Here is an 11,130-nt window from a genome sequence, read left to right as displayed (position 1 = left end):
CTCCGAAGCATCAATAACGGGTAGCAAATCATCCCTGCATTCAACTGGATGTGGAAAAACAAAATGTCAGGGATTTTTTTTGTTCTTCAAGACTTTCAGTTACTGGTGCATGACTGAATGAACGCATGGAAGTTCTTACAAAGAACTTTTTCCCTCTATGCCGTCTCAGATTAGTTTGTTGGGCTCCCATCTTATGGTTTTTGTTTCAGGGCTGATGAGTCTCCTTTCACAAAATCGAGAGATTCCAGATCAATCATTGCCGTTCAATCACATCGTGGTATACATAATTTGATGTAGCATAGACACGCAATTTGAATCTACCAGTTCCTCACGGCCGCAGAGTGTGAAACTTGGCTGCTAGTCTGCGCATGATTGTATCGTTGTCTCTCATGAAGCTATGGACTCTTTTGTTTGGCTCACATTCCCGGTGCCGCCCATTCCAACATCGCTGCAAGCATCACCCCATCTAGTGTAACAGTGGCTGAAAATGTCAAAAGTGTGCGAAGGAAACTAAACATCTAGCTTGCACGATGTCCGTGTTCTGAGGCTCCATGCCTATTGCCTAAATGTAAAAGAAGTGCTAGGCGACTCACAATGGAGGACAATCAGGATGAGGAACAATACGTCTGGCCAAGCCCGTATTTGTTCTACACTGCCTCCTTTCTTTCTGCTAGGCTTACGTGCTTTGTTTCTACTGCTACTAAAATTATACAAAGAAGACATGAGCTATCTGAATGGGAAGGTGGTGCATATATAAACTAAGATGTGAGGGCAGCATTCAGATGACAGTGAATGAGTTGTACTTGGCAAGCGCAGTGGAGCAACAAAAGATGGAATTCATAAATTATGTTGCCCACTACGCATTTTATTTTCAATAAAAGGTGATTTATTGAAGCCATATAAGTTAGCATCACGATGATACAATTTATAGAAGCTTTAAAAAGGGCATATGTCTAGGGTCTCCATATAAAAGCCGTACGTTTTACATGAAAGTTTGGCCCAAACAGGTTTGTGGCAGTTGTATGCTTTTGCCTTCCATTAGTCCGCCCATGCGCAGAGTAAATTGTTCTTAGTCTATTTTATCACACCATGCATCTACGGGTTACTAACGTGTTAGAAAAATATTTCTAATCACTCTATTATATTAATATCCATAACATACCACGTACACCTGATTTCTGCAACAACTCAATATCACGAGAAACTTAAAACATCGAGTATGCACAATACTAAATTATTTATCTATCCATCTATTAGTATATAAACTAAAATCACAATACAGTGTTGTCGTTTCGAGATACTACGTTAATCCATATCATCTAAGTTATTTATGATAGTTAGATCTAAAATATATGGTTAAGATTTAGTTAACTAAGGTAACATAACTATTTTTCCGTAAGTACACATTTTTTGAAACATCATATATTATGCAAGCAAGTCGCCTTATTAAAAATCTTCCAGTCCCCTCAGGTACCTGGTAAAGAAAAGAGTGCGTAAGAAACTTGCTGCACCGTGTTCAAATAATAGTTACATCGTTGATGAGGAACGGTAAAATAAAGCTAGGGTGTCTTTATATCTCCTCATACGTACACCCTTTATGAACAAAAAAACCTTTTTTTCAATAGCACGTTCAGTGGTCCATCCCCGTGAATGGCAGAAGAAAAAATCCGTTAGCTCCTTCACTTAAACCATTGCACCCGTACAGTGCTCTAAAAACACTTATATCCCTAAAATAGCATGTTAGCGTGTAAAAATAAAAGTTAAGTGATGAGGACATCCCTACCTCACTACTACCTCCGTCATTAACAAATGAAGATGAACCTGCTGTGAAGCTCAAGTCCAATGAGGTTCGGATTGGACCAATTACAAGAGCTCGTGCGAAGCTACTTAAACAACAGGTATCAAGAGGAGACATGCATCGCACGAGGAGAGGAGCAGCTGGACGTCAAGAAGGCCGTGAAGCTGGACATGGAGCTGGACATGAAGATATCTCATGGACGCGCGAGGGAGGAGCGGGAGGAATGCGCGAGAGGAGAAGAAGAAGTCCAGGCCGGTCCAGAACCCGGTCCGACCGGCCCCCAGACCGGCCAGCCCGGTCCCCGGCCCGGTCGACCGGTCGTAAACCGGCCACCAACCGGAGGAGATTTATCGTACCGGGGCGAGACCGGAAACTTCGCAGTTTCCCGGTTTCCGACCGGTTGACCGGACCACCAACCGGACCGGCCGGTCCAGAACCCGGTACGACCGGACCACAGACCGGACAGCCCGGTCCACAGCCCGGTCGACCGGATCCCAGACCGGACCAGTCCGAGTCTGTCTCGACCAGATCTATTCTGGGTCGGTTATTTTTGTGTCTTTTCGACCAGAACTCGTCCCGGACACCTATATAAGTGCCCAGGACGCCCCCTAGTTGCTTTAGACCACGTTTAAGATAAACCCTAGTTCTTAGTTGTTTGCTCTGCAAAACTATTGAATTTCCTACACCATATTGCTTGGATATTGTGTAGATCCTGTTTAAGTCTTGTGTGATCTGTCTGTTCCATTGGGAATTAGACGGTTGCAACTTACCGCTTCGTGGTCGGCGGCTACGTGCGCAAGTGTGTGGAGTTGCGAATATCTTGCGGTGGTTGAGAGCTGTTGCATGCGGCGACAGGGACCAATCGAGAGATCTCGTTGCGTCATACAAGTTATCATCCACTACATCGTCGTGTTTCTCCGCTGCCATCATCCCGTGATCATCATCACCACCGTTGCTTACTGAGAAGATCGGGCCACCCCTTATCATCTTGGTATCGGATTTCCAGTTTTCCTCGGTAAGCCATCCACAATCCACCCCATAGTTGAGTTGTGAGTGTTGTCCTATCCAGAAAAAGCCATAAAAAGTTAGGGTTAGGGTTTGCCATCGCCTTAGATTGCACTAATTTCAAGTTTTAGTTGATGATATGGGCACGGAGGCCTATGTGGAGCCCCGATTCAGGACTCCACCAGCTTAGTTATCTTATTTTATGTCTATGGTCATATGTGGGCCAATTAGGGTTTTTAATAAATTGAGTCAGTTTGGTTTGGGCCTGTCCAAACCAAGGTAGAGAGGCCCACTAGGGGCTGGCCGGCCACCCCACCCCTCATATAAGTGGAGGTGCGGCTAGGGTTAGAGGAGAACAAGTTTAGTCTAAAGTTTAGGTTTTACCTAGTTGCGTGTGTTCACGTGTATCATCCCTCCGGGGGTACGGCGCTGCCGTTTATCTATATTATCCGCTGCGAAGGTTCTTGTGTTCATCAAGGATTGTCTAGCTCTTGGTTTGAGGCGTATCGTTCATCGATCCGTTGCTTGCTGGATTCGTTCCCTCTTCTCCAGGCTGCGTTCATCGCGTTGTTGGGAGGATTCTCTACCCCAGGTTCTCGCTGTGAAAGATCGGGCATCAACTTAGGTGGATTGGCTTGGATCCCCCTTATCATGTGGTATCAGCTTTCTGGGTTGCTCACGGCGAGGTGTTGTTGATCGATCTCTTTGATCGGTTTGCTGCGGAGAAGATTAGCTCTAAGATCGGAGGAGTTTGGCTCTCGGTCAAAGGAGGTTGGTTGGAGGAAGTTTGGCATAGTTTGGTGCAGTTTGGAGGTCATCCATGGCTGTTTCGGAGGTCAAAATCGCGAAAAATCGCGACCAGAATCGGGAAGAAGACGAAAATTCGCGACCAGGAAAAATCCGGTCTGAAATCCGGTCAACCGGGCCACAGACCGGACAGGCCGGTCCACAGGCCGGTCCAACCGGGCCCTGGGCCGGGCAGCCTGCTGCTATGTCTGTTTCTTCGGCGACGAAAACCAGTGTTGCTGCGGTCTTTTCTCCGACGCTTTCGGCTATTGATGCTGTTGATGTTGGTGAGTTTCCGGGCGATGTTCTGGGCATGAAGTGTACTCTTTCGAAGAAGTCTAGTTATGTGTTCAATGACTATCTGGATTGTTTGAAGGGAGAGCAGCGTCCACCATCCAGTCTTCGTTGGTATCTACACCGTCTTGCGACAGTTCAGGAGTATGAAGATTGGGAAAGGAACATGGAATTGGGTTTTGCTCGATGTCGCACATACAAGAGGAAGTTCAACAGTTCTTATGCATTTTACCTTGCTATACGGCGTGTGGACGAGGCATTAGAACGTTGTTGGGAAGATGCGGTGGACAGAGGTGAATTTGCTGAAACTTGGGAAGATTACAAAACTTTTCTTCGTAGTGGTTTCGTGGTACCATACATGGAGGAGAGTGTGCAGCCATCCCGAGTTGTACATGCAATAGAGAAAGTGGACAAGTGCATAGTTCCTATTAAGGAGATTGTTCCACTACCAACAGTCACTAAGGTCGAGGTGAAATCTTCAGAGGAGAGGAAACCTGGCTCTGATACCAAGAGCGCTGCTGTGACTGTTGAGGAGGATGTACCATTGAGCGGGCTGAATATGCAACTCAAGAAGGTACACGATGATGCTTGCAAGACAGTTGACAAGGTTCAGCGGTGGAGTTTGTTTCAGACTCGGTGCTTTATCAAGGGCAAGGCTTGCAAGTTGATGGTTGATGGTGGTAGCTGTACTAATGGCATTAGCAAGGCGATGGTGAGAGCGTTGGGGTTGTCTACATGGCGTCTTCCTGAACCTAAACGTCTTGAGTGGTTGAATAGCTGTGGTATGCTGAAGATTACTCACAAGGTGCGTGTGCCATTTACAGTTGATGATTATGTTGATGAGATCGATTGCGATGTGTTGCCATTGGAGGTGTGTGGATTGCTACTTGGGCGTCCTTGGCAGTTTGATCGCAATGTGACACATGCTGGGCGAGAAAATACATATTCTTTTAAGCATGGTGGCAAACAGCGGACTTTGAAGCCTAAGGGTGATGATCATATCAAGTCCGATGTGGAGTTAGTGGTGCGTAAGGAGAAGTTGCACAAGCCTAATGTGCAGCATAAGGTGCATGATGTGCCGAGCATTGATGTTGGTGATGTTTCAGCCAAGCCTGTAGATGACAAGCAAGTTCTTGTTGGTGACAAGCCGGATGAAGCTACACTTATTGTTGATGTGGATGTTGCAGCATGTGCTACAGTTCCAGTTTGTGTTGATGCTAGTATGCAGACTGATGATGTTTGTGCTGATGATGTTCCAGTACATATGGCGCAGATGCGCGTGGGAGGAGTGGGAGGCGAGAAGGTTAGAGAAGCCAGTGCGGATGGTGTTTCAGTCCGGTGCCAGGGCCGGCCGACCGGCTCCAGGACCGGCCGGGCCAGTCACCCGCCCGGTCAACCGGCGCCTAGACCGGCTGTAGCGCAGCGTGTTAGTGGAGACAGTGGGCAGTGGCACTACCGTGCTAGGAGTACTGCAGTCCAGTTTTCCGCGACACCGCGGATGCATCGAGGCAAGGATGGACGTGTGAGACATCTATGTGGCCCAGGAATTACACATCTTGTGCAGGGTCATGTGCAGCGACACAACGGTCCATCAAAACCTCGCAAGAAGAAGGAGTTGGCGCCGAAGTCCAAGCTCATGTGGAGAAGAAAGGAGGCGCCAAGTGTTGTATCAAGTCGAGAAGGCCGCGAGGGAGGATGTGGTGTGGAAGGCAAGCAAGACTTGAAGACGGCGAGGACGTGTCATGTTCATATCACGCCACCTTTTCCAGAAGACCCTCACGCGTTGGGGACAACGCTTCTTGAAGGGGGGGAGGATGATATGGGCACGGAGGCCTATGTGGAGCCCCGATTCAGGACTCCACCAGCTTAGTTATCTTATTTTATGTCTATGGTCATATGTGGGCCAATTAGGGTTTTTAATAAATTGAGTCAGTTTGGTTTGGGCCTGTCCAAACCAAGGTAGAGAGGCCCACTAGGGGCTGGCCGGCCACCCCACCCCTCATATAAGTGGAGGTGCGGCTAGGGTTAGAGGAGATCAAGTTTAGTCTAAAGTTTAGGTTTTACCTAGTTGCGTGTGTTCACGTGTATCATCCCTCCGGGGGTACGGCGCTGCCGTTTATCTATATTATCCGCTGCGAAGGTTCTTGTGTTCATCAAGGATTGTCTAGCTCTTGGTTTGAGGCGTATCGTTCATCGATCCGTTGCTTGCTGGATTCGTTCCCTCTTCTCCAGGCTGCGTTCATCGCGTTGTTGGGAGGATTCTCTACCCCAGGTTCTCGCTGTGAAAGATCGGGCATCAACTTAGGTGGATTGGCTTGGATCCACCGTATCATGATGATGAGGACATCCCTACCTCACTACTACCTCCGTCATTAACAAATGAAGATGAACCTGCTGTGAAGCTCAAGTCCAATGAAGTTCGGATTGGACCAATTACAAGAGCTCGTGCGAAGCTACTTAAACAACAGGTGAACTTGTTTCTAAACGGTACTTTGATTGATGAGAACTTTATACTCGCCTAAGTCCTATTACTTATGTATCATCGGGTATCAAGAGGAGACATGCATCGCACGAGGAGAGGAGCAGCTGGACGTCAAGAAGGCCGTGAAGCTGGACATGGAGCTGGACATGAAGATATCTCATGGACGCGCGAGGGAGGAGCGGGAGGAATGCGCGAGAGGAGAAGAAGAAGTCCAGGTCGGTCCAGAACCCGGTCCGACCGGCCCCCGAACCGGCCAGCCCGGTCCTCGGCCCGGTCGACCGGTCGTAAACCGGCCACCAACCGGAGGAGATTTATCGTACGGGCGAGACCGGAAACTTCGCGGTTCCCGGTTTCCGACCGGTTGACCGGACCACCAACCGGACCGGCCGGTCCAGAACCCGGTACGACCGGACCACAGACCGGACAGCCCGGTCCACAGCCCGGTCGCCCGGATCCCGGACCGGACCAGGTCCGAGTCCGTCTCGACCAGATCTATTCCGGGTCGGTTATTTTTGTGTCTTTTCGACCGGAACTCGTCCCGGACACCTATATAAGTGCCCAGGACGCCCCCTAGTTGCTTTAGACCACGTTTAAGATAAACCCTAGTTCTTAGTTGTTTGCTCTGCAAAACTATTGAATTCCCTACACCATATTGCTTGGATATTGTGTAGATCCTGTTTAAGTCTTGTGTGATCTCGCTGTTCCATTGGGAATTAGACGGTTGCAACTTACCGCTTCGTGGTCGGCGGCTACGTGCGCAAGTGTGTGGAGTTGCGAATATCTTGCAGGGTTGAGAGCTGTTGCATCTGGCGACAGGGACCAATCGAGAGATCTCGTTGCGTCATACAAGTTATCATCCACTACATCGTCGTGTTTCTCCGCTGCCATCATCCCGTGATCATCATCACCACCGTTGCTTACTGAGAAGATCGGGCCACCCCTTATCATCTTGGTATCAGATTTCCAGTTTTCCTCGGTAAGCCATCCACAATCCACCCCATAGTTGAGTTGTGAGTGTTGTCCTATCCAGAAAAAGCCATAAAAAGTTAGGGTTAGGGTTTGCCATCGCCTTAGATTGCACTAATTTCAAGTTTTAGTTGCTTTTCGTAGTTGTTTTTGCGTACCTTTATCTTTCTTCTAGTCGAATTGTTAGGGTTTGTGTTTTCTTTTCATCTAGTTTGTCATCTAGAGTCAGTTTTTGTTTACTCCGAGTCCACATAGCATACAAGTGTGTTTGTCCAAACCATAGCTACAGCCTTTCGATATACGTGACTAGGTACTTCCCGTAAGAGACTAGTTTTACCGCTCGACAGGCTGCTCATTAGGGTTTTGGTGCTTGGCATATCTTGTTGGCCGTGTTATCAAGGAGTTGAGTCATAAAAAAAAAAAGAGAAAATTGAAAAGAAGCAAAAAAAGAGATACATAGCTGCGTGTGTTATACAAAAAGAAAAATACAAAAAGAAAAGTGTCGTGCTAGTTGAATCAAGTGAAAGGCCTAAGTTTTCTTTACTGCACTTGTAGTTGAGCAATCTTGTGCCTGTCTCGTTGAGCTTTGCTAGCGTCTCTCTTGTGCATTGCAACCTTTTCTACATATAGTTGCATTGCCCCATTATATCGCCTTGTGTGAGTATCATTGGTTGTCAACGGTCAGCGCTAGAGCTTGTTATTGGTGCAAATAGGTAGCCTACCTACAGCCCCACATATATCCTGCTTTGTCGTGTGATTGTTCTTATACCCTTGATATTCGCTTCGCTACATCCGTGCACTAGTTGTTACTACAAGTGGTAAGCAACACTAATTTACTTTGGAACGGTAAGATTTCCTTTTCTTATCAGTTTTGAGTGAGTTGAGAGTACCACCATATATATTTTGATTTAGTGCACTAACCTACTAATCATGTCTGCTAGTGATACTAAGATTGTTAATCAGGAAAACAAGAATTCGGCAGATATCATCACATGGAGGGAGTATGAAGCTCTTCGTAACGAGATGCGACGTGAATTCCGCACTACGGATGATGAGCTTAAGGGTACAGTTGACGAGATCAAACAGACGTTGGATGCTACTAATGTCACCGTCACTGGTTTGGCTGATCAAATGATCTGATATACAGCGCAATCTTGCCGATATGCGCCTCGCTATTGAGAATTTGACCGCACAACAACAACAAGACGATGATGAAGACCCCGAGCTTGAAGATGACGTATACAATGCTCGTGGTGCGCCTCGTGGTCATCGTCCGCGTGGTTGGGCTCCACTTGGCCGTAATGGTCGTGGGCAAGATGAAGAAGATGGATTGGGTAAGCCCAAGTTTTCCATACCCAAGTTTGAAGGAGGAGCTGATGTTGAAGAATATCTCACTTGGGAGCTCAAGATTGAGAAGTTATGGAGCTTACATCCCAACTACTCTGAAGATAAGAAGATCAAGCTTGCTTCTTCTGAATTTGATGGTTATGCATTGCGTTGGTGGGATTCTTTGATTCGTAACCGCGACGAAGATGGTGCACAACCTATCCGTACATGGCGTGCGATGAAGGAGGTTATGACTTCTCGTTTTGTGCCTACAAATTACATGCGGAATATATTTGATAAGCTAACACTATTGAGGCAAGGTGTGAAGACTGTTGATGAGTACTACATGGAGATGGAGATGCTTATGCAGCGTGGTCGTGTCCGTGAGTCTCTAGAGATGACAATGCAGCGTTTTCTCAATGGATTGAAGTATGACGTTAAAGGCATTGTTCGTCATTACACCTACACGGATATGAATCAATTGTTACATCATGCAAGAGAAGCTGAATCACAGTTGGCTGAAGAAGCAAAGGTTAAAGGACGTGCTACGGGAGCTGGGCGTTTTACACCCCGCGCGCCCTCTACGACGCCGGCACCATCGACGCGCTCCGTTCCTTATTCTACTCCGCCTAGCAAACCGGTCTCCAATGTATCTAATGCAAAGAAGTCTGAATCTGCGGCAAGTACGAGTGGTTCTGGTGTGTCTACAACGCGCAACCGCGATATGCTTTGCCATACATGTGGTGGCAAGGGTCACTTCAAGAGAGATTGTCCTAACCGCAAAGTCATGTTTATCAATGAGGACAATGAGTATGAGACTGGAGATGATGTTGATCCAAATGCTCCAGACAATGATGACTATGACACTGATGGTGAAGATGCATATCCCTCTGATGCTCGTACCATTGTTGTGTCGCAGCGTGCTCTTAATGTGTTGCCTAGTGCATCTACTCAGCGTTGCAATTTGTTCCAAACCAAAGCTTTGGTTGGTCCTGACAAGGCTTGCAAGGTCATTATTGATGGCGGGAGTTGCCGCAATTTAGCAAGCAAGGAGTTATGCACCAAGCTGAAGTTGAAGTATCTACCGCACCCGCATCCATATTATATTCAGTGGTTGAGCGACAATGGTGAGATGAAGGTAAACCATATGGTGCGTGTTGAGTTTGAGATTGGACCGTATAAGGATTGCATTGATTTTGATGTGGTTCCTATGACGGTTTGTCACCTCTTATTGGGTCGGCCTTGGCTCTATGACCGTTCCGTGCAACACAATGGCCGAGCCAATACATATCACTTGGAGTACAAGGGCAAGAAAATTAACTTACGAGCCTATGTCACCACAACAGATTGTCAATGAGTCTCGTCAGAAGATTGAAGTGAATTTGGAGGATGCATCCATAGATAGGCGAGAGAATTGTAATGCCGTGAGTGATATAACGAAAAGTGAGAGAGTGAATTCCTTAGTCTCATTAGCCACCAAAGAAGACATGAGAGAATTTAGTGAGGATCCTACGGCCATGCCTCTTGTGCTTTTGTACAGGGGTACGGTTTTGGTTTCTAACGACATGACCCCTCTTCCTTTTGGTGTTTCTAGTGTTTTGCGAGAATTCGGCGACGTGTTTCCGGAGGAGGTACCCGCAGGACTACCACCATTGCGAGGTATTGAGCATCAAATTGACTTGATTCCCGGAGCATCGCTGCCCAATAGGGCGCCATATCGCACTAATCCCGAAGAGACGAAGGAGATACAGAAACAAGTACAAGCGCTACTCGACAAAGGTTATATCCGCATAAGCCTTAGTCCTTGTGCTGTTCCTGTTATTTTAGTTCCTAAGAAAGATGGTACTTGGCGTATGTGCGTAGATTGTAGAGCTATAAACAACATTACTATTCGATATCGTCATCCTATTCCCCGTTTAGAGGATATGCTAGATGAATTGAGTGGTGCTGCTGTGTTCTCTAAGATTGATTTGCGTAGTGGTTATCATCAAATTAGGATGAAAGAAGGGGATGAGTGGAAAACAGCCTTTAAAACAAAATTTGGTTTATATGAGTGGTTAGTCATGCCTTTTGGGTTAACTAATGCACCTAGCACTTTCATGAGACTAATGAACCATGTTTTGCGTGAATTTATTGGCAAATTTGTGGTTGTATACTTTGATGACATATTAATCTACAGCCGCAATGAATCTGATCATATTATACATATTCGACATGTTTTGCAAGTGTTGCGTGATAATAAACTCTATGGTAATCTTGAGAAGTGCACATTTTGCAAAGATAAGGTCATATTTCTGGGTTATGTTGTCTCTAAGCATGGAGTAGAAGTAGACGTGTCTAAAATTGAAGCTATTCAAAATTGGCCTACTCCCATGAATGTGAGTCAAGTTAGAAGTTTTCATGGTCTAGCTGGGTTTTATCGCCGTTTTGTGCCCAATTTTTCTACTATTGCTGCACCTTTGAATGAATTGAC

This window comes from Lolium rigidum, chromosome 6 (genome assembly GCF_022539505.1).
Source record: "Lolium rigidum isolate FL_2022 chromosome 6, APGP_CSIRO_Lrig_0.1, whole genome shotgun sequence".
Classification (NCBI taxonomy): Eukaryota; Viridiplantae; Streptophyta; class Magnoliopsida; order Poales; family Poaceae; genus Lolium; species Lolium rigidum.
This window is presented reverse-complemented; position numbering follows the sequence as displayed.